General features: G+C 43.7%; 1 long non-coding RNA gene across 2 annotated transcripts in view; it reads right to left on the bottom strand.

The window, feature by feature from the left end:
- The window catches only part of LOC139792098 (uncharacterized), a 28473-nt gene extending 23438 nt beyond the window's left edge, over positions 1-5035 (bottom strand). For both annotated transcript variants that reach the window (XR_011724143.1, XR_011724142.1), the window contains exon 1: positions 4815-5035. This is a non-coding gene — a long non-coding RNA (uncharacterized lncRNA). The remainder of the gene's footprint in view (positions 1-4814) is intronic.
- Positions 5036-24983: the final 19948 nt, after the last annotated feature.

Here is a 24983-nt window from a genome sequence, read left to right as displayed (position 1 = left end):
TGGTGGCCCATGTTTGCGTCAGTGCCATGGAGCAGCAGAGGGTCAGACTGACAGGTTCACTGCTGTGGCACCAAAGAGCCTGGCAGCTTCTGTCACTGACAAGAACGTGAGGAGGGCAAGTTTTCTTAGGCAAGATGAGCCATTAATTTAAGGAATGTTCTAAAGAGCATGTATACCTGCAAAGGCAATGCCAAACCACTGCTCCAGAGCACAGCAGTAGTCAGAGGAGGCTCATCAGAAGGGCTGCAAAAAGGGTTGCTGATGTTTACTGTGAGATGAGCAGTGTGTATTTTATTTTAGCTTTCCTCTTGAAAACAGATTTATTATTTTATACTTCACTCTCTGGGTCACAGGACCCCTTGCTGTGCCAGCACTTTGCTAAAGACCATTTCTCAAGGATAAAGGAGGTGAGACCTGAGACCACATCTCTACCCACTGGAGTAAGGAGGAAGGGTCCACTTAGCCCCTTCCCTTTGCCTCTCCCCCTGCACCTCACACCCTGAAGCCACTACTGTGCCCAGGAGCCTGGTTTGCAGCTCTGGCATCAGTCGGTGGTGCAGAGTCACATAGGGCTGATTTCTGCCTTGCTTGGTGTGTGTCCTCACCTTCCCTCCCCTTATCCTGGGGCTGCCATGGAGATGCAGATTTTATGCATTAGTGCAAGGGGAAGGGATCCCACCTTTTGGAGGAGGAGAGCACTAAAACATAAACACCTGCAAAAAATGAAAACTAAGTTAAGAAAACAAGTCCAAAGGTTTAACGAATAAAGTGGAAAAATAACATTTCATAAACATGATCTTCCTAATACTGCCTAATACAGCTCTCCATGTCATCCAGCACAATAATTTCCTGTTCAGCTTCACTTTCTGAACAAAACCAGAGATGAAGACTGACAAGCTGATGGGGGAGTTGGGACTCTCCCCACAGCCCAGCCCCAGCGAGGCCCCGTTTCTGCTCTCAGACTCCCAGCACAATCTGTGTCAGCCACCGGGTGATCCTCTTGAATAACTTTTTAACCAAATCAAGAAGACTTCTATGGCAACAGCCTTGTTTGTGTGTGAGTAATGAAGGGGATTTCTAGCTAAGCAGTGAAGGGGGAGGGTAGAGAAGACATTTGGCCTAGTCTGTTTTCACAAGTGAAAGCCAGATTTCCTCTACATCGTGCCTCAGAGTAAGTTTTTGAAGAACCAGAGCTCTAGAAACATGTAATTTGCTTTCTCTACAGATTTTTTTTTTTTTTTTTTTTTTTACCACAGGGGCATTGCTGTTTCTTGCTGTAGCAGAAGCCAGCTTGCTCCTCAGACTGAAGTCCCCATGCACCTACCTGCTGCTGTGTCTGTAGGGGAGGGGCTGTCCCACTCGCCCCCTCCTCTACCCCTACAAAGAGCACCTTGTACAGCCTGTCCCAGCACCTGAGGTGGGAGGAGATTCCTTGATTGTATATGGGTGAATCCAGATTGTTTTCCATTTTGATAGAGCTATATTTAGGCTGTCCAGTGACTGTGTCCAGGACTTTCTGAAATAAATCAATGTGCGAGGCCCTGATTCAGCGGCTGCCTGTGCCAGCCTGGAGCCCTGTCTGTCCCTGGCTTGCCTGTGGTCTCCTGTGCCAGCCTGAAGCCCTGTCTGTCCTTGGCTTGCCTGTGGTCTCCTGTGCCAGCCTGAAGCCCTGTCTGTCCCTGGCTCGCCTGTGGTCTCCAGAGGCTTTGAACAGCCGCTGGCAGAGATCTGGTTGCAGGTTCAGGGTTTAACAAGTCTCTTCTCCTGCCCCACTCTGCCCATGTGTCCAGCCTGCCAGCTGCTGACCTGCACTCAGGTTAATATAGCTCTGGAATGAATTCTGCTGAATTACAGATTTGCACCTATGCAGAGAGGCTGTAGTCCTGGAGTATTTTCCTATTTTAAACATCACTTGATACCCATTTAGGTTTGTGAAAAAATAACTGCCCTTCTTTGACCTCTGTAAGAAACAAGTCAAACAAAACAATCTCTTCTATTGCAAGAAGAAGTTTGGTCCCAAATCTATATTTTTAACCCCAGGATCCAGTTATAAACTGAAGCAAAGGAAAGGACTGTAACTTTCATAAGTCATTCTGCAAAAATTGGAGAGCCAGTTATAAGACATTTTCTCCTTGTTCGATAAAGACTTTTTTCTTTATAGTGGTCTGGACATTGTGGAACTAGTTAGAAATTTCTGTGTGCAAGACTTAGACCTGAAGGGTCAAATATGAATTCTCCCATATTTCAAGAGCAGAAAGATCTGATTTTGGGTCTGGCCTTTTATCTGCTGATAGTTGGGTTTTTAGGCACACACTGTCCCTGCAATAGAGAGCTCGCAGTCAGAAGTTTCAGCACTCTTTTCTGTGAAGACTTTTCTGTTCTTTTGGAAGGCGTACTGAAATTTATTTTACAGCTTGGCTAGTGATGCTTTCAGCCTGCAAACATCACCCGTGGGCTGATGGCAGTAGCACCACTAAGAGGTTTGTGCAGAACTGAATTCCCACGGGGCTGGCCAGGCGGGTGCCAGCAGCTGGGCTGGCCCAAAGACTGGGCTGCCCAGAGCAGAGGATCTGTGATGGGAAACTGAGTTTCATCCTAAAAATTCAGCCTTGAAGACAGCCAGAATCTCCTTTATTTGGTAGTCATTCGAGACAATGTTAGTAATTAATTGACTGCTCGCTTTTTTTTTTTTTTTTTTTTTTTTTCAAGATAGGATTTTTAATCAGGCTTTCCATCAGACAGCACCGAGATTGAAGCATACAAAATATCTTCACACCCCTCTGGTCTAGTCCAGCTCTGTGTCTCTTTGTATACTGAAGTGTTAATTGCATTCTCTTTTTACCAGGCTTCATGTAGCCAAAGTATGTGTAGGAAACATTTATAAATGAACGGTATCATTGCTACAGTCATGTAGATATTGAACAGCACACAGTTATTCACCAAACTTGCCAAAATCAGGCATTGTGAATATCCAAATTTGAAAGAAATGGCCAAAGCCTACCAAATTGCAACATTTCTCATGAAGAAAAATGCCTTAATGTATCAGCTGGCAGGAAGTCAGTGCCTGATCTGTCCCATCATCGACTGGAGTGAAAGGGACATTGCAGTTGGAAAGATGCCATTCTGAGAAGCTCTCACATCTAGCTGTAAATTAATTCTTAGAGATTTTCAACATTTTTGCCTAATCAGCTTATTTATTTTTATAGTCTTTTTAAGAAACTCTCTGACTTGTACTCTAGTGATCTGGTCAAAGCAAAGGATGAAGGGCTGAGAAGCTTCAAATCAAATCCAACGTGAGAGCTAAATAAATTGGGGTGTTCTTGGCAAGGTTTCTCTGAAACATAGAAACAGATGTAAAAAGAGGCACGGAAGAAACAGCAATGCTTCAGCTGCTCCTAATGAGAGGCCCAGCAGGGAGCTGGTTAACCCTGCTCAGGGACTTGCAAGCCCCAGGGTAGCCAAAGGACAACCAGAAAAGGCAATGCCAGCACATGGAGTTTAAATGGCTTGTACCAGGGAGCTCTTACCAACCTGTGAGCTGTGGGTACTGTGCTGTGAACACACTGCACAGCCAAGCAAGGCTTCACAGTCTGTCTTCGGAGCTCTGGTGCAGCAACCATGAGATGCTCAGGCCAGCCATTTTTCAGCAGAGTTTAGCTGAAGAACAAGCCTGAGAAAATGCACAGAGTGCCACTGTCACCAGCATGGCCCATGCTGGCATGAAGTTCAAGGTATATGAAGGATTCAAGAAGAGTCATTTTCCAGGGATGCCAGGTTTGGAGGCTCTCCCGCTGCACCAGTTGTGCCAGCAAATGCTTTACTGAAAGAAAAAAAACGAGCAAATATTTCATAAGACCCTCCTCAGCAGAAAGGTTGCTGCTGCCCTCTGAATACTGGCTGGAAAAACTCCCTGCAGTCCGAGTGCCTGTGGTTACATTAGTTATACAGAGATGAGAAAATAGTCTGCCCGGGGGGCTGTGGCGGGGGAGGGGGACGGAGCTGGACCCAAGTGCTCCACCTGCTTCAAGACCAACACCGAAGCGGGGGGAAACCACTGGGAACCGTGAGTGGGAGCTCCGGACCGAGGTGCCAGTGGGTCAGATCCATTGCTGAAGCCCTGCTGCAGGGGGCAGGAGAGGAATACTCGCACTGCGTGTTTTCCAGTCCTGAGATGCAGTATTTTAACGATGATTTTGAAATGCAAACAAGAAGAGGTTTACTGTGTAACATTTCCTGGGCTTGAGGTAATCTTTGTTACAAAAGCAAGTTGCCACTTCTATATTTTGTTTCATTCCTGTTTAACTACACTCCAGATCACCCACATCTGAAACACTCTTGTTTTGCGGCTCTGTCCTTACTGCAAAAATAAGAAGTGAACTCTTCACTGGCATGAAAGCTCTTTTCTTGCCTTTTTTGGTACAGTGTCCTACCACAATAATTCTGTTGAAACACAAACAAAGGGAACTTTCTAATTGCTAAGCAAAAAGCAAAACAAAAAGCATAAAATATTCAGTGAAGTAATCCTTGCTTTAAGGATTATATTTCTGAGCACAGGGTCATGTTTTTCTTGTACCAGTGGTAATGTTTTGCAGCTACTGAGGTGGTGAGGCTTGAAATGCTGATATCCAGCAAGCAGGTAAAGAACTAAATAGTAATATAAAAATAATTTTTTGCATTCAAAACAAAACCAACCAACCAACCAAAAACCACAATAAAACAAAACAAAACAACCACGAAAAAGCTAAGAAATTTTTATCTGTATTTTTTCTGAAAACTAGGCATTTGAGTAAGTATACTCTACTGCAGGAACTTACAGGTGTTGTGGCTGACATGTCTGTCCCACTTCAGGTGTGTGGTTGTCACCCTGGTCTCAGCTCCACCTGTGCCCTGGGCATCTCTGCCTCCCAGCCCCACAGGGGCCCAGCAGGCTGGGGTGGACCAAGAGGTACCGGGCTCCATCTACCAGCACTGCAGGACTGGCAAAACTTACAAGTTCTGGTTCCTTGTAGTTTCTAGGAGTCAACTTGTTCTATATAAAGCCAACACTGTGAAAACTGAGTGGCACTAAAAATACAGTATTCCCTGGAGGAATCAGATTCCCTGGAAAAGTGTTGGCCAACTGTAGCAATAAAAGCAGCATTCTGCTTTGCTGGTCCTGGGGACATGCCTGCATCTCTGAAGACACACCATAGTTAGGAGAGTTTATGTTTCTCCATGTTCTTGACCAAAAAGGAAAGGCTGAGAATTGACATAGGGGACCTCAGTGGTATGCAAGGCAAGTCACCAGCTGCAAGGACGAGCAGCAGATGGTCAGAGGTAGGTGTGTAGTATTTCTCTTTCATGGTTTTACAGTGTGAATTTAAAGTATCTATATAAGCAGCAGCCAAGGTACTTATAACCCATTAAGTCTGACAAGGAAAACTGCTGGATATAATATTCTCTCACAGAGGTCTTGCTGGGATTAGAACCCATGTTGTAACAGCTATGCCTACTTGACTTTTAACTTTGATAAACACCATTTGATATCTCTCTCTTTGCTTTTTTTGTCCCTGTATTTCTTTTAGTTAGTACTTGCAGCATCCTGCAGTACTGGGGAGGAAATTTGGACCTGAAGTTTCACAGCAGGGAGGAAGGTCACTGTAGCAGTGAGAAGCAGCAAGAAAAGATGTGTATCATGGAGCTAATTTCTTGCTCCCCTGCCTGGGTGGGCTGGTACAAATTATATCTTCTGCTAGACTACAAAGGCCAGAGAGAAAGCATGCTAGCTACCAAAGGAATAAAAATGTGTTTGTATTAATTGCTCAGTGCACAAATGTGTTAAAAATATTCTTATATAACAATAACAATCTATTTCATAGCTTGTGTATGACTTGTTATTTCCAGTGACACAGCTAAGCAACAATTCTTGCTGTAGTTTGTGGCAGCAGGGGACAGCTCATCTGCACACTGAAGTGGACAGCTTGAATGGAAATAGACGTTTTATTTTCTGGCAGAAATCCCAAACTCAGATCCAAAACTTGGGGAACCAATGAAGTTGTGCATCCTAGCAGAAAGTTTGGGAAATATTGTTTTCAATGAAGGGTATGTTTGCTTATACTTGTGGTACTGCAGCCAGGGGGAGCATCTACAGATACAAAGGAAAAAAATCACCAGCACAAAATTTTACAGGATAGCTGCAGATCTCTCATATCAGCATGTTTCATGACTGTCTGGAATTTCTCTGAATCTTTCCTTATCAAGCTGATGTCTTCCTCCAGATGAAAACACCAAGAAAATGTAAAATAGAATTTAATAGTAATTAAATTTTTAAAAATAAAATTTAAAATTAAGTAAATGAAATTAAAAATAAACTAAATTACTACATTTAAATGCATTACCAAAATTAAATGCAGTACCAAAATTAAATTCGTTATGTCAGCTGTACTACAGCATCACAGGTTATATATGTTTGAAACTCTGCATATTTACAATGGATGTGTTTAACCAGTTGGACACATCATTGACATTCTTTGCAGAAAAAAAAAAAAAAAGAAAAAAGAAAAAACATAACAAGACTGCAGAGCAAGCTGTCATTTGGAAAATGGTTTCTCACTGAGCTGCTGTGTCTGCAATGGGCTGAGCTAATCCCCACTCCTAAACACTGGCAGGGTTGATCTTTGCTGAACTTTCTGACTCTCCTCTGTTATGCTCAGTGAGAGATGAGCAAAGAGTCTCTAAAACACCCCTTGCCTGCAGTCCCTGGGCAGATGCCCTCTGGCACGGGTGTGCAGGGAGAGCAGCACTCGCTGGTGATGGGTGAGAGGAGAGAGCTGGAGACCAAACAGCAGCTGGACACATCAGAGGACTCCAGGGCTCAAAAGTGACTTAGCCAAATAGTTCACCTCTGGTTGGCCTTAAAAATAAGAATGAGGGGAAAAGCTGAGAGTCCAGTAAAATTCCCAGGCTTGTCAGCATTCAAGTTCAACTGAGCCAGCTTGGTCAAATCAGGGGAATACAGCAGTAGGTTTTGTGTGTCTCTCTGGCTTGATGTGCCAAGTGACCAACCCAAACTAAGTCACAGTAGTGTAGAGCCTGGTAAAGGCATAGCATTTAAAAGTTATGGTGGTTTAACTAATGTATAGTTTTATGCCGTTGCTCTTCTTGAAACATATATTTGAGACCTTAAGAAATATATCTGAGCAACTGTATAGTAAGAGTAATGTAGGTCTTGGAATAATTACATCTTCATGTGTGCCCCTTTGAAACATTTAACACATTTGCAACCTTTTCTGTTAAGCTTGTGGAATTTTATGGCCCTCGTCACTGAAGTTGTTTAAGTGATTTTTATCAGGGAGAGATGGAAACCTTTCTTTGCTTCACTTCACACTGAACCTGCATCAAGTCTTATCAGATTTTATGTTATTTCATGCAAATGTGACCTGAGCCCACTCCAACATCAAATAAGAGAGAAAAGGTCAGAACCATAAATTTTTGACCTTGCTGGATGAAAGTAGGCATTACGCTCAAATCCCAGTTGCTAATGGTAGCTGTACTTCACAGTAGTGCAGGCAGTGCTAAAGGGCACCAGCAGCAACATCTTTCATCACTTGTGCTAAAATGCTCTTCACTTACTGCCTCTTGTATAGGGTGCCAGTGAAATGAGATGTAAATGGATCTGTTGACAAACAGGTTAAATGTCAACACCCACCGTGATACGCTGGTAGGAGTAAGGGCACAAGAATTGTTTAAACGGGGCAAGTGCTGAAAGGTGAGCAAAGTTGTTATCACAGTTATTTACTGTGTAAGTGCCATGGTTTGACTGGCTGGCTCAGGTTCAATGCGGCCCTCATCCTAATCTCTCTGTGCTTTCAGTCGCATTCCAAACTTTGCTGCTGATCATCCACATCCTTGTGGTCCCTCTGTTAGTGTTACAATGCAACAGGAGGAGTTAGAGGATGTACAGAGGGACACTGAGCCCTCTTGAAACCTGTGGCTGGGGACTAAAATGCATTCTGCTTGCTGGAGGCTGTTCTGAGGGGTGGGGAGGTCCTCACACAGGAGATGTTAAATATTGTGCAGCTCAGGGCAGGTATTAGATGGTACTGTCCTTCTTGTGCTCTGACTTGTTTGCTTTAGAGAGAGGTTTTTTAATCACACTGGCATTTTTATTGCATTGCAGTGTTTTTATTATTATTCTAAATCACTATTCAGGGCTTGTGGTAGGCACAACTTAATCAATACAGTTATTCTCACTTTTCTACTGTAATAAGCAGCTCGAGACCCTGAAAGTTGCTGTTGAGAGAAGCGAAGTGAAAACCTCCCTTTCTCTGATGCTGAAATATGCAGTGTTTTTCATGGAGAAGTGAGTGTTGCTTGTGACCACTGTGCCTTGGGCAAAGGAGGAAAGATGCTGCAGAAACATGTTAAGAACATCCACATACAAGGAGATACTCAGGACTGACTTAGTATATTCCAGGCAAAACAGCGTATAAGCAGGACAGTGATTAGACAAATAATCCATTCTTTTTGTGAAACTGTTTCTACTATGTTATGTTTAATGTACAGTCATGTGCCCATTTCCCATTAAGGTCTGCTCCCTTGGGTGCTGTGTAAACATGGTGGAATATATGATGGGCAAGATTACATTTATTCCCCTCAGGTTTTGATCAATAAATATTTTAATGGCATCTTTAATTATATGGATGGAGAAACTATCCCATGAAAACATGTTCGTATGAAACAGCCTAGGGGAAAAGCAACTTCTAACAAGATATGAGCAGCTCTGAGATCACAGGGTTTCCTGTCTTAAGCTGATGGATTTGTCACTTCCTCCCTTGGCTCGTTGCAAAGTGTAGATGCCAAATGAAACAATAGTAATAATTTCAGATTAAAATCTTCACAGATAATGACAAGTATCAAAAATCTCCATGCAGAGCATTAGGAAATTATGTCTATGAAAACATAATGTCAGTATAAAGCACCTTTCTTACTGGAAAAAGAAAATATGTTAAATATTAAAAAGAAAGCATGACATGTGAAGTCAGCAGGGACTTCTGGGGAAACAAGGCTGGATTGTGTCTCAGTAAGAGATCATCTTGGGTGTTTTTTTACAACTAATCCTGAAATAATTCCATCTTCTGCTAGAACAATGCAACTTTGAGATGGGAAACCAGGGGAAAATTGGGAATTTTTGGCACTGAAGAAATAACAATACATATACTTGATGGTTTCTGTCCTTTAGAACAATTTTTATTTGGTACAGGAATTAGTGGGAATTATGCTAAAGAGATTGTCAAATATGAGGATTAACAGTTTGAAAACCAGTAATAACCACTTACTTTCCATCATCAAACCAAATAAAACCACAAGAACAATGGGAAGGATCTAAACTTTGAGGCCATAGGGCAGAACTTACCACCCTGCTTCTGGGGAAACCAGATCTTGCAACATCTTTTCCCCAGTGCCTCTGTGGCTGTGGCTTCTGTCTCCTCTTCCATGGGAGGTGCTGGACTGTGAGTGTGATCCAGAACAGTGATTTCTTAGCCCCCTGTAGAAGAAATAAGTTTCATGGAGGTATCCCAGACATGCTGGTGACAGGTGCCACTCATTACACTACATAGCATCTCCCAGTGCCCTGCCTGGCCTGTGGTCCAAGGTTTCTGCATCCTAATTTGGATTTGGATGCTTTCTCCAACTCCTCCTGGCTTCTTGCTTCCCTTTGCATTTTCTCTATGTTATTCTTAGGGTTCTTTTGTCTTGCTCTCTAACCAGGCAGTTCCATCTGGCTCCTAGTGGTTATTCTGTTTTGTGATTTCCTTGTGTGACCCTCAAAGACCCCCTTGTTTATCTGGACTTTGGCAAGGTGTTTGATGCTGTTTCCCACAGCATTCTCCTGGAGAAGCTGGCAAATCATGGCATAGACAAGTGTGCTCTTCACTGAGTAAAAAACTGCATGGATTGCCATGGCCAGAGAACTGGGATTAATGGGCTAAAATCCAGTTGGCAGCTGGTCACCTGTTGTGTCCCAACTCAGTTGGGACCCGTCTTGGCTCAGTTTTGGGGCCAGTCTTTTTTAATATCTTTGCCAATGATCTGGATGAGGCGAATGAGTGCACCCTCAATAAGTTTGTATTTGACACTGAATTGGGTGGGAATGTTGGTCTTCTTGGAGGTAGGAAGGCTCTACAGAGGGACCTGGGCAGGATGGATTGATGGGCCAAGGCCAGTTGTATGATGTTCAATAAGGCCAAGAGCCAGGTCCTGCATTTCGGTCACAACAGTCCCAGAGAACACTTCAGGCATGGGGAAGATCGTCTGGGAAGCTGCCCAGCAGAAGAGGACCTGGGACTGCTGGTGGACAGCCGGCTTGGTATGAGGCAGCAGTGTGCCCAGGTGGCCAAGAAGGCCAACAGCATCCAGGCTTGAATGGGGAATAGCGTGGCCAGCAGCAGGGAAGTGATGGTGCCTCTGTACTCAGCACTGGTGAGGCCACCCCTTGAATATTGTGTTCAGTTCTGTCCAGACTTCTGTTAAAGTCCAGGATCAATCCTACCTTTTCTGCCTTCCCTTCTGCCAGTTCTTGGATCTTACAGGAGTCATGGGACATTGTTTTCCAGTTCTGTTATCCATAGCTGCAAACTTAGTTATTTGTGTTTCAAACCCAAACAGCAGCAAATATTAACTGGTACTTAGGCTTCACTGAACTGCTGTACAAACTCAGAGGGAAGGAATATTTGGCAAAAGCTGCCAAAGGTGTGTTCAGCAGAGTGCCTGGGGGCAATGCATGCCAAAGGGTGACTGTGCTGTGCCACAGGACATTGACTTTTCAAGTGGGAACTTTGGAATCTTTCGCATACCATAAATTTACAGTCTGCATTCTGCTCTCTTGTCACTGGGTTACCATACGAACCCCAGCCAAATAACTCATACTGTACACTAAACATTGGTTGAAAAACACTGCACATAACGTATACTTACAGCAGCTCCTAAGGTTACCAAAGACCTAAGTCCTCAGAAAAACAATATTTAGCAGCTTTAAGACCGTAGTGTGAACTTCCCCAGGAAATACCTCATCACCTTCTGCCCTCAGTATAAACTCTGTTCCTTTGATGTTGCCTTCTCTTACATGTATAATAGCATGTGTGTGTTGTTAGAAAATTTGAATCATTGTATACACTGGAAGAGAGAATAAAAGAAATCAAGCACATGAGAAGCTAATCCCAGAGGGGACCTCAGGACACAGACATGCTCAGAAATATGGTGGTGGAGTGTGCAATTTTCAGTGTAGGAAGGACAAAGTAGCTGAGTGTCTTGCCAGAATGAAGAGGTGACCTTGTACTGATGTGGGAAGGGACCCCACAAGGTCTCACTCTGGTCTCTTGGCTTGAACAGTTTTTGCAATTAAGAAAAGATACTCCATATCCTCCTGCTATAACAGGCACTATTCAAAATACCAGTGTGATGGCATGGACCACAATCTAACTAAAGGTGAGGGTAGAGATAATACTATTCCTGCAGTACTTCTTTGTGGTCGTCTGTGGCTGAGAGCAAGACTCCTTATGATGACAATGAAAAATCCAGGACTTGATAAACTTGTCTTTATCAGTGAAGTCAGAGCATGATATGAGCCAACACATACGGATTCTGTGTTCTGGTATAGCACATGTTTATGTAGCCTTTTCTGGCACTTAAAGATGTGCTGAACTTCCCTGACAGAAAACAAATATTTTAATAAAATGACTGCCATTTAACTGGAAACTCCTGGGCAGAGCTTTATGGGAAACAGTTTTCACAACCTTCAAGGGGGGAAGAAATGTTTGCCTTTTAATAAGGCTCTATACTGTAAAAAAAATCCTCATTCTGCAGTATACAGGCTTTATAAACACAGCTCTAATGATGCAAGTCCTAAGGAACTGCATGTGTTGTTTGTAGAAACATGTTGCAAGTTACACTTGCCTTTACTTTCAGAAAAATAAACTTTTAAGTATTATTTCAGAAACATGAATTTAAAAAAAAATAAAACTGAAGCAGGGTCTTCTGTAATGCGTCTAGTTCTATCACATTACTAATTTTAATCCTGAAATGTCAATTGCTTATTGATTTGCTTAGCCCACTTAAGCAGCTGACTGCTATTCTTGAGTATCTGGGAATTCATAATTCTGCTCTACATGGGTTTTGTTTTGGGTCAGATCTGAGTTCACATTTAATGTATTTATTTTAATTTAAAGCATGTTTTACCAAAGTAGCAAAACCTATAACCCAGCTCTCTTTATTAAGTGTATTCAGTTCATGCTTAAGGGTCACCAGCTTGAATTAGTTCCTTATTCAACTTTGCTGGCTTGTTTATAGGCTGCACGTCACCGAGCACTTGCAAGAAAATGTTTATTTATGAACTGCTCTACCTGGGAGTGCTCCCCAGCAGTAAGGTGAGAAGTGAGCAATGGGAACTGAAGTTGCAAAGGAAGTTACACCATCTGTCTTAAAAGTAAAGCACAGGTGAGGGATAAAGAAGGTCTGAAAAGAGGCATTCACAGAAACCTGGTTAATCTGTAATATGCTTGCATTTAAACACAGACAGGAATAGCTTGTTTTATGATAGGGTGCTACCCTTGCAAAGCTGCATTCCACTTTGAGAGGGAGAGTGTGCAATATGCTACAAACTCCTGTGATTTGCTTCATTTCACCAAAGGGCTTGTGCTGAAACTCCACTTCTTGTTTGTGGTTGGCACAGGAACAAAACTTCTCTTATGGGCAAGCCTAAAAGGAGAGAAACTCCACAGAGCCCACCTAGAACGATCACTGCCCAGGGAGGTGGTGAAGTCTCCTTCCCTGGAGACATTCAAAACCCACTCTATAGGTGGCCCTGCTCTGTCAGGGGGCATTGGACTAGATGATCTCTTGAGGTCCCTTCCAACCCCTAACTTTCTATGATTCTATGATTCCACAGGGAGAAAATAACAGAATTTCAACAGATTCTAATTGCAAAGCAAAGCAAAAAAAACAACCCAAAAAAAACTGAAACAAAAAAACCGAAACAAAAACCAACAAAACAAACAAAACAAAACAAGCAAAAACAAACAAAAAACCAAACAAAAAATACAGGGGCTCCATTTTTTGGTCCCATTTTTCAAAGGTGAAAAGAGAATCACTGGGGCTTGAGGCTTTGGCACTTCAAACATGGTAATATTGCAGACCTTTCTTTTCAGAGAAAGAAGCCAGGTAGGAAAATGGCATGAATGGGAGAAAAAATATCTTTGGGTATGCAAATAACAAATACTTACCTCTTACACTTGCTGACAGGTTTTCTTCCAGATGTTCAATGGATTGCCTGTGCAGGAAGCTGTTTTGTCACCATGTGAAATATAGGAACATTTTAGTGTCCTAAGTCACTAAAGCGGAAAGCTAAAAGCTGGCTGCTATGGACCAGGGACTTGGTAGAAAAAAAAAAACAAACAGGAAAAGGGAAGCATAAGAATATAAGAGGAGATGAAGCCCACTGGTGAGGAAAAGACATCCCCTTAGCAACGAAAGAGAAAAAAGACCAAGCCAAAATTAAAAGAAATGGAATGAATGTGGAAGAATGAAAGAAAGCTGGTACATGGGACTGCTGAGTAATGGTCCATGAATGTATCATGAATGTACCATGAATGTATCATGAATGTACCATGCTGATCAGCTGGCCACATGTAGTTCAGCCAAGTAGTTGGCCTGCATCCAGCGAAGTCTGATATTAGTCCTGGCTCACCCCTGACACATTGCACATTGCAACATACGACAACTGCAGTGCCAAGTAAGTACCAGAGGGTATCAGCCTATGGCTTATAGACACAGGGCTTGTAGAAAGTAACAAAGAAAAGGATATAACAGGTTGAACTGCCTAGAGAGTTTGTCTCCTCAAAAGTTTCAGAGTGACTCAAGCCACAAAGGGTTCAAAGACTGATTGTATAATGTATAATACCCAGTGGTGGCATCATCTCTTCAGTGTCAGAGGATGGCTCAATAGGTTGGTGGATTTAAAATCAGCAGTAAACACTGGTGTGCAATTCCTGTGTAACAAGAGATGAGGTTTTTGCAATGAGCATCTTTACCACAAGCAACAGGAAAGAGCAGAGGCTGCTTCAAAAGTTGCTGCAGTGCCTCTTTTGTGTTGTCAGTCATCATTCATCTCTCAGAGCTGGCATTGTGGGGGATTTTGTGCTCACATGTGATAACAGCACCTGGATGACAGTTATGGTGACAAAGTGAAAGAAGAGGATATACAAGGCACAGTCCACCTGCTGGGTTTTGTTCCCTTCCCATTAATGTCCTTTTGAAATTCACCCAGTAGCCTAACACTGGCAGATAGAGCTGTACTGTCCATCATTAGATATGGTTCACTGATACCACAGCAGAGCACAGTACTGTACAACAGTACATTCAGAAACAGCACATTAGTGTCTCAATGATGTTCAGATGAGCTGTGGCCTCTTGAAGTCTCTATGATATGAAGGCTCATTACACACACCCTAGAGCTGCAGAACACCCCCCTCTTCCTTTCTTTGGTCACAACTCTATTGTGGTTTTGTGAACAGCTTCACATAGTGAAGAACTCAGCTGAACAGAAAGCTCTTTTCTCCTGGCAACTTCATGCAGATACAGACACAGCTGCAGGACAGAAGAAACGTGACAAATCTTTATCTCATTATTGCTGTAATCTGAATGCTGCCTCTGGATAATAATAATTTTCCTAGCATCTTTTCCCCTTCACTTTAAGTCTTTCTCTAAGCATCTTGTAAATGTAAAAGGAATCTTTTGAAAAGGTTAAAACCAGCTATGATTGCACCCTGAGGTGCCAATAGACTACACAGGAAGATGAGACCCGAAGACCCAAGGCCTAGGATATTTATTTCATGCCTTTCTAACCCTGTAGGAACCTGCACTTGCTCAGAGTCATCCAGATGATACAAACAAAGACTTTGGAATAAACACTTTCAGGTTTTTAGCCATATCCCTGTGGCTTTGCAGTATCATGCTTCTCCCTAGAAGAGGGCAGAGCAAATATGTGTCCAGTTCAATGAGACTCTTTCAGTCAAGTCATGCTTGAGCAGACAGTATTTTCTTCCCCAATCTCCTCTGTCCACACGTCCCACCTCATCCCCAGCCACTGTCTTGCATCTTTCATAGGTAAATTCAGCCCTGCAACCATGGCTTTAAATTCAATCTCCACACTCCAATTTTCTTACAGGTGTGTGTCCCAGCTGCAGCTCACACAGAGCAGCTTTATATTCCAGAGGCAGCTTTAAACTAGCCAATTACAGCTCCTGTTTGCAGTGGGATTTCAGGTATGGAATTCAACACAAAGACCATATTCCCCAATATTCAATAGCTTCTCTTGAAATTCTTCTGATTTTAGGTTTTTACACCAGGAAAGCTTTTGCAATAAAATTTGTCCATCATGGAGCAAAGCCAGATCCTATTCAAGACTTAAAGGCAATAATTATGGAATAAACACTGGTTAGTAAATTGTGGTGCAGGACTCCAGTAGCCATCTCCTTCTCAGCTCAGCTGCTGGAGGCCCCAGCAGGGTACACAGATAAAGTCTTTTAGAAAGAACTTACTGCATCTTGGTGAGGTTCAGCATCACTAGAATTTGTCAGAATTAACACAGAATAGGGTCTCCACAGCCTTGACCATCTCAGTAGTAGCTGTTCCCACTGTGCATCATCCTACAGCCATGCCCAGATCCCACCTGTCCTTCACAGCTGGTTCACCCACTCCACTGCTGGACCAGCTGGGTCTGCAAGGCTGGGTCCTGGATCTGAAAAGGCTGTGGTGTATTGCCACAGCTTCCAGGTGTGCTGCCAAGCAGATGCTTTGGGCAAAATCAGCAATCACCTTCTGGTGATTCAGTACTATTGCATGGGGTCTCATGATGTTGTAAAATGTTTACCCCATGGTATCCAACATGAGAACACTTCATGTGTCAGAGAGATCACTCTATTGGTGTGGGTTATAGGCTCCTACATTTATCCTGATTGTACAGCCCAGGACCAAAAGACATGCCTCATCCTCACCGTGTCACAACACCTCAGGAGGCAGCAAAAAATCTCTGCTACTGCTCCAGCCAGAGAAGACTTTTCCACAGAGCAGAACCCTGCTTCTGAGGAGGTGGACCAAGAGTTGGGAGTGTTTATGTTCCTATAGCTCCTCTCAGCTGCTGTAAGTAGTAGCTCAAGCCCTATGGGGAAGGTGGTGTGGCAAGGGCAGGAGCAAAAACACTGGATTTTTCAAAATCCAGGTTAATTGTCAGAGACAGTGGAGAGAAAAAAATAACAGTGCAGCTTCCAACTTTCATGCTAAGTGAATGTCATATGGATCCCATCATGAAGTGACTTTTTTTACTCTAGCTGCTCTCCATGAGATAAGGAAGGTCCATCCAGAGGACTTGTGCTTTGATAATCTGCTCTATTGTGTTCCCCCAAATTCCTTTCCTTCTGTAATCAGATCATCGGTCACTACAAAGGATCAAAATTGCCACATTTAAAAGCTATTCTCCTTGTGAGAAACTAACATCTGATCAAAGGTTAACAGTGTGAAATATGTTTCTTGTTTTTGCAGTAAACCTTTGTGTCCCTTGTTGTCGATCCAAGTTCATGGAGGTTTATTTTCAAAGCAAATCTCTTGTTTTCATTCCACCAGAGAACTGCTATAAAGCCAACTGTTGTTACTGTAGAGTAGAACTTTTTTTCTTTTTTTTTTTTTTCTTTTTTTTTTTTTTTTTTTTTTTTTTTTTTGTCTAACTGCAAGAAGCAAATGGTTTTCATCAGGTAAAAAGTAATTGTATATGTTCATTAGATAGACAAGTCTTGGACACAACAAGTAGTTAATTTTTTTTAATTAAATACAGTAAGACAGGACAGTCAAGGAGTGACCCAGGGATAGCTTGTAGAGGAGTTTTCTCTTATGACTAATAGTGACTACAAATAAGATGGGGTATTACAATAAAATTCTACTGCTGACAAAAATATTAACAGTAAATGACGACAGAGCTTTCATCTGGGACTAGAAGAGCATCTGGAATATATTAAGACTGTAAAATTTCCCTTTAAGTAAGGTTTGCTAAAGTTAAAGCCAGCCACCCAGAAACCATGGCACTCAGAGTAACTCAATATTTTTTTTCATTAAAAATTACTTACGGAGATTTACATCTTCCCTTGGTTGACATTGTGATGTTCTGCTTGTCCAGACTTTGAGTCCTGAAAATATGTATGTGATGAGAAGGAATGGAGAAAAAATGGTCTTGGATATGTCCTGCCTATGTTCATCTGGGAAAATAACTCCAGTCCCAGGGATCTTTCTGCAATGCAATCAGTCAGATGCTCTTCGTGAACACTCTTGCAGATACCCACAGCTTATTAATACCATATGTGAATTTGATGCATTAGGTATCTAGAGATGCACTATGAGCACCAGATATTGACAGAGATAAACAGGAGAGAAGTGGGATGTGCTGGGACATCATTCCAGAAAACAGAAAAGTTTGGTTTTTAAAAAAAAAAAGCAGTGTGCTAAAAAAACAGTATGGTATTGCAGCAAGATTCCTATTTCCCATCCTCCTTTCTCCCTGTTGCCAGTTCTCGTGACATCTCTCACTGCAGTCTTGTCTTAATTTAGACTGTGAGTTCCTGGAGACAGAAACTATCCTGTAACTTGTATATATTGCCTGCAGTACAAGAAGTGCTCTTGTCTCGCCTGGATCTGCAAATGGTGTTTGGGAGGCAGCCACCCCATAACCAGGGAGCTGATGTCTCAGCAGCTGAACTCCAGAGTGTGCACAGTACACAGTGGGCAGTGGTCCTCAGCTCCCCTCTCCTGTGAAATTCCACCAGCTGATCTCAAAACAGTAGGAATTACAAATAACTACAAATTACAAATAACCCTTCTGTAAAGTCCCCTTTTTCAGAGAGAACCACTGGAGATTAAGTTGGTTTTGTCTACACTGGAAGCTGCCTTTTGGGAGACCTACAAGGTCTGTAGAACAAACTGAGAGACAAGAGATGGCCCTGTCCTGCTGCTCTCAGCAAACTACACCTAAATTCACAAAGCCTCTCATAGTGAGATACATCTCACTTCCCTGGAGCCCCTTGGTCATAAAGATCCAGGATAAGTTACTATTCCATTTTACTGCATTAGCTCTACTGTTCTCAGCAGTTACCTTCCAGCTGCTGGAGCTGAGTAAGATGAAGCTCATCCTCTGTGTTCAGAAACCAGCTTAAGAGTTTCCCTCCTCTGTGTATTCAGTCCTGAGGAGATTCACAGCTGTTCCTGGAGGAGCCTTGGTGAGACTGAGTGCAGCAAAGCTCAGCAGGTGAAGCACAGAAAGCCTCTCTCCACCATCAGTACAGCAGTGTAGGTTGTGGTTCCCCTTGGAGCCAAGCAACCCACATGCACAAATAGAGAACAGAAAGGTGGTCTAGAATAAAAGCAAACTCACTGGGTGGCCTTGGTAAAGTATCTGATGTCTCTGCTGAATATTTAGTTATTTATGCTTGTGCATGTTTTCCTCAGAAAAGGGGAGGGGATTTACACATTTTTGCTCTAAACCTTCAGCCCAAATTCTAATGCTGGGGCAACAACCTATATTCCCAGATAAAAGAACTGTGTTAGGAAGAGATGAATCTTCTCTCTTCCTCATTTCCCTCCTCCCTACAGCTTCCATTTCCTGTTCTTTCTGATCATGTATTTGTGTGGCTGAAACATTCCAAAGTAGCTGTAGAAATAAGTTTAAACTTTTCAGAAACTGGCACACAGAAACTGCTATGTCCACTGAGGACCTTCCAGACTGGTGGCACATGGGATCAGAACCATTGATGAGACACTAGATACTTTTTTGGCATTTACAAGGGAGCTTTGAAAAGCCAGCCTGCAGTGTTAAGGACAAAACTCTGTACTTGTGTCCCAACAGAGGAATCTGAACTTCTTGATCTACCCTTTATCTCATCCTACCAAGAAGTTAGTGAATATTACCAAAAAAAGAAACAAAATACAGAGAGAAAGTCTGATCCTGGAAATGATCTGCAAGGGGGAAGATACAGATATATACTGCCCTGATGACAGCTCCTTATCACCTGGCCCCATTTCAGGGTATGGTAGTGAGGGGTGTCTCGTGTGTGTGTGTGTGTAGGAGACAAAGGAGAGGATTTGGAATAAGTCACTTACGTCCTCAGATTTTCCTTCCTATCAATAAGTTGTTGCTGCTAACGGCAATGAAGGAAACCTGCCAAATACAACAGCTAAAACCAACACACTGAAAAAACATAGTTGGGGAAAGATGTGTGTGGTGGGGCCAGTGAGTGCCAGCTGCCAAGTCTGCAACTGTGAGAGCCCTGAAGCTCAGGGAGAATGCCAGGAAAGTGCCCTTTGGTGGTGGGGCCCAGGACCACCCCCTTGCTCCTGTGCAGATTTGGAGACCATGAGCCCCACGGCTGCTGGACAGTCCCACTGACAGCATGGGCAGTTCTATTTCCCCTTCCTTCAAACTGCTTTCTCTTTGCAAACAGAAATGGAGGTAAATACTGATGACAACCCCAGCTCTGGTGGGATCTGTGCAATACAATTTCCTTTTCTGTGCTTTAAGAGGGATGCTGGGAGGGAGCCACAGCATGACACAGGGGTAGGAAAACCCTCCTAAGCCCTGAGGAGACAGAATGTGAAAGAGGCAGATAATTCCCTCACTTTGAGGTCTTCCTTGTCCACATATGTGAGGTCTAACATGGCACTACATGGAGCTTCTTTCCCCATGTCAGAATGAAGTTTCTTGGCTTCTACGCCAGGAGATTTCGCCCGGGGAATTGAGTGTTGCTGTTAGTGGGGTGAATGTAGCTCTTTGCTGGTGGAAATCAGTTGCTCGGTTTCACAGAATCATAGAATAATTTGGGTTGGAAGGGAGCTATAAAGGTCATCTAGCCCAACCCCCCTGCAGGAAGCAGGGACACCCTCTACTAGATCAGGTTGCTCAGAGGATTCACATGCTTTTGTCTAACTCATGCTTATGATCACAAGTGACAAGTAACTGAGCAAAATGTTACTGGCTAAGTGCCTAATTTTCAGGCTGTTTGGTGATCTTCTGCCCTTAAGCTCAATGAAACCCATGATTTTTGATGCCATAAATTACCCCTCTCTGCCAGCCTTGCTGTCCTTGGCAGTAGGGTCTGCAGAGAAGGAAGAGACCTGAGGTCAGGATGTGCATAACTGTTAATGGTTTGGGATGACTAATGGGGATGTCATTCAAAAGATGTGAACTTGGGATCATGCTAAGCATCTATTCTCTGGAGACAGGACTGTTCAGATGTCAAGCAGAACAGATGCATCTTGAAGAGCTCAGAGTTAGTGGTCCCAGTTTTCATGTGAGCTCAGCAAGGCTCCTGCCCCCCGGAAAAATTCTGCTGCTGCATGGCAGTTCCTTTGGGTGAAGGTGGTGATACAGAAACAATGGAGTTCACTTCACAGTAGAAAAAAAATTACCTACTTATTTTTGATGGATGTCTCAATTCAGAGGGTCACAAAACAGCTCTTAATAATTCCACAGCAAGTTATTGCTAAAAGGTCTGAATTTCTCAGTATCTGAAAGGCCCATTTTTCCCATGGGGTTCCTGGAAGCCATTGCAATTTTTCCTGGCCTCAGTTCTCCTTGCAATTTTATTCTGCATACGTTCTTGTTTCCCTGCTATTCCTGTGTTCATTTTCATCTTCATGCCAAGCTTGAGCTGCCGTTCATTGCAACAATATTTCCTCATAAGGCTGTGCTGAAAAAGTAAGGAGCTTGTAATTGTTGGTGCTGGTTGGTGGCATGTGAGGCTACACAAAGGAAAACAAATGTTTGAGATGTTTGCTAAGGTGCTGTCATGAAAAAAAACAGGGCACCCTGGCCTGACATTTCTATGTTTACTTGTGCCTGGATATAGCAGAGCCTGTTCAGACTCTGTAATAACCCTCTCCTGGGAAGTTTCCATCATTTCCCTCCCCTCTCTGCCCTCCTGCTGGTGCTGCTTGTTTGCAGGCAGGGATGCACATTTTTGGAGATGATGGGGAGGCTTGCCACCACCTTGGAAAGAGTCTGGCCAGCCAATGCCACCTTGCAAAATCAAGTTCTTCAGCCCTGCTTGTCATGTTTGACTCGGGTAGGAACACTGCAGACACAGCAGGGCCACATTGCTCTCCTCCAGGGAAGTGATCCACTCAAACCCCACAGCTTTAAATGTTGCAAAGACTTTGTCCTGGCTCCAAGCAATTAAAATATCCATGCAAACAAGGTGACAAATATCCTATTATTTAGTTCAGGGTGACCTGTGAAGTGTAAGGAGCAGCCCTTTCTTTCAAGGGACAGGGATGTGGGGCAGAGGAAGGGGCAATGGGTTGGTTACTGCACCTAATTGAGCTTCCTTGCTCCTGAGCCAGCTGTGTTTGGAAGCAGAGCTTAAAACCTCTTTGCTTAGGAGGTTTGTTTTAGCTATGGAAGCTAACACTGGATTTAAGCTGAGCAGCAGGGCAGAGGGTAAAACAATATTTTATTCTTAAGTTAAAGCACTTTCACAAGGGTGAAATAAGTAGTCTGCTCTGGCTGTGACTTGTGTAAGCAAGGGGTTGAAGGTGGGGTTGGTCTGAGGGAACCTGTGCCAGGGACTTTCCCCAGACCTGCCTGTGGGGTGGGCATGATGCACCCTTGGGCAATCACATCACCCAGGGTACCACAGCTCTTCAGACCCTGATGATTGCTCAGGGATGAGGAAAGGGGATTATTTTTCTAGCCAGCCAATCCTGGGCACAAAGGCTCTGTTAAAGCCCTCAGCATGTAAGACCTTCGTTTTCAACACAGGAAATTTACAGCTGTGATGCTGTGATTTGGGAAAACATGGTGCCTCCTTGTACAATAATTGGGAATATGAGCTATGTAACAAAGCACTGCCCAGATATTTAGGTAAATTAACATTTACCTTTTGAACTTGGAAATACTTGATACTTTAATGACCAACTGTGTTCTTCTGCCTTGAAATAAGTGAAAAACTCCCTCAGATTTTTAGGGTTTGGTACTTCTTGGTTTTGCCTTCTTGTTTTTCCTTTCTAAAACTTCAGTTTTAGAAACCAGACATGCAAAGGAAATACATTTGGGGAAGAATTGTTCTCCGCGCATGGGAAAGTGAGGTCCCAGGAGGTGAAGGGACTTGCCCCAAGCCCTGTAGGAATCTTGTCCCACACTGTAGAACGAGAGGACCTTACAAACCCAAAAGCTTTGTCTTAGCTGGGATTTTTTGCAAATATTTGGGACTCGGATTTCAAAGTTCAAGCTGGGTTAATCACAAAGAATGCAGCTCTTCCTGCTCTGCATGCAAGAGTGCCCTCCCGGACACCCCATGCATCTGCACAGGTTTCAAGTAACATCTGGTCTTTAAACTCAGTATCACACACACAGATTAATGATTACCTGCCTGCGGCCCTGGCTTCCAATCAGTTCCACTTTATTGACTTAGCCTGGGCTTGACAATGGTTTATTAATCTTGCCTTTGTGTATACATAGCAGCCTTCCTGTGATTACACGCCTCCTCCCGTTGTATTAACCAAGGTTAGTGTTGTAAGGCACTACAGAATTTTTTACTTTGGGCTGCTGTTAGCAGTCTGCAGGCTGGATCCTAGGTCTGATAATTATGAGAGTTGGATCAAACTCTCCTGTGTGGGAAGTATCCCACAAGGAGAGGTTTGATTACAAGATGCTGTTGCATCCAGAGGATAACACAGGAACGGACCTGTGAGACTGTCAGGACCTTTGAGGTGCCCATACCTGGGCTGCTGTGGGATGTGTGCTGCTGCCTGGCTCTGGGGCCTGAGATGGAGACCCAGGTCCTGATTCTGCTCAGGGCTGTCCCTGCCCTGGCCCTGGCTCCTGGCCTGTGTCCCTGCCCAAAGGTGGGCCAGCAGGCAGCCAGGGATGGGTCTTACCTGTGTGGCAGAGGTACTCACTTGGCTGGAGGTAGCTACTGCATTTGGGAAAGCTGCTCTGGACCACTCCTGAGAACTCGTTCCTGGAAACAGATAATTGAAAATATTTGTCTGGAGGGTGGATCGTGGGATAACCACAACCATTTGTATCACAGGGCAAACAATTGAGGCAGTGGTTATTGTTTTCTGTCACCTTTTGGAAGGGTCCCTGGGGGGGTGGCTGCCCTGGGACATGGTGGCAGGAGGGCTTGGGCACAAGGTGCACGGGGCCTGGTGGCTCACCTGCTCCTTCCAGACACAATGCTCACTGCAAGAACAGCTGGGGACTTTGCCACAGATTGTCCAAAGGTTTATTTTTTGGGAAGTAACCTGCACATGAGGAGATACAAGAGCCTTTTACAAAAAGTAAAGAGAGCCAAATAGCAGCTGTAAAAACGAGACCCTCCAACACTACAAGCAGAAGATTACATTTCTCCTTATTGTGTCAATGGGCCAAGCTTCCAGCCAGCTGTGGAGGAAACAAGGATTTTATAGTATTTGCAGCATCAATGAGGGCCACCATACAAATTTCCTGTCTGGCTTCCTCTGCAGATTAAAAAACTTTGACAAAGAATATATTTTCATTTCATTTCATTTTGTGTTTCTGTGAGGAGAAGATGTAATACAAACAGAGCATTCACACAAGCTGTGACTGAGAAGTTGCTGTGGGAAACTGAGCACACAGGAGACAAAAAGAAGACAGAAATATCTGTGATGCCAGAGCAACACAACTTTGCTTGGTACAGCTCTGGGCCCAGGCAGTGCTGCAGCTTGCAGGCACGTGCCAGTGTTTGTGGTTTCACAGATAAGCACATGCCATTTACTCACAAGCCTGAAGTTTTCCAAACATTTGCATTGTCAAGTGGCAAACTACCTCCCCCCAGTTCCTAAGCTGCAAAACATTGCTATGTAAACTTGAATTATTAAAAGAAGAATCCATATTCTCTCTCAGTACTTGCTTATCCAGCCTGTATAAACAGAAAGCACAGCCCATAGTGTCTTGGAATAAATGGCAGTGGTCAGCTGCTCTGTTCCTGGGATGCTTGGGGTCACCAGTGAGCATTTCAGGCAATAAAAGGAAGAATATTTCAGGCATCTTCACTTGAGAGAAGGGAAGGAGCACAGAGGAATCTCTGAAGGAAAAGAGCTAGATTTCACCCATTGTACAATACTGTATTGTAAACCAACTGAACTCACTTGTTCTCACTTCTGTGACTGGACAGCCCCTCTGCCCTGCTTGAGCTATGTTGTATGTTTCCAGGAGTCCTTCCCCTCTGCCCTTGCACGTCTGTGAATCTATCCCATCTGTCCAATGGGTTTTTCCCGGCACCTCCAAGGGAACCCTTGGTGGGAACACCCAGAGCCATGGATGCATGGAGATGGTGGATGATGGCCAAGAGTGGGGAGGCCAGGGGGGCAGGTTGAGGGAGATGTTCCAGGAGGTGTTGGGAAGAGAGTGCACTATCTAATAACCAGTCACTGGGAAAGGCCATGGGTCTGCTTTGGCAATGGCTGTGAACTGTGTCAGCTCCAGGATCTCCCCAGACAATTAAGTTCTGGAGTGGAGCAGGATCCTTTATTTACCTTCCTAGGAGATGCAAAACAGAGTCAGATTTAGCAGCAGTCAGATTCTCTGATTTTTTAAAATATTTTGATTAATCATGAGACATTTTGGCAGCCTGCTTGGATACCCAATAGCCCCTATTTAATCAGTCACTGTCTACGTGCTTGCTCTGTCTGGTCTCAACTGGCATGGCTTGACTGCATCACTGGGGCACTGGTGGGGCTCAAGGTGCTGGTGAGGCAGGCAGCTGCCTCCACTCAGGGTTTGTGTCGATATGTCCTTGGTTTCTGCAAGGGGAAACCTGATGACAAATGTCCTTACATGGATGCAAAACATTAGATAACTTTAATTTGTATTCTGTGCAGTCACAGTTGGCTTGTAGAGCTCAAGGGATAAAAAGATCCAGACTTCAAGGACCTGGAGGCAATCA

Source organism: Heliangelus exortis, chromosome 2, assembly GCF_036169615.1.
Source record: "Heliangelus exortis chromosome 2, bHelExo1.hap1, whole genome shotgun sequence".
Classification (NCBI taxonomy): domain Eukaryota; kingdom Metazoa; phylum Chordata; class Aves; order Apodiformes; family Trochilidae; genus Heliangelus; species Heliangelus exortis.
The sequence above is the reverse complement of the archived record's forward strand: the minus strand, read 5'-3'. Positions and strand labels throughout refer to the sequence as shown.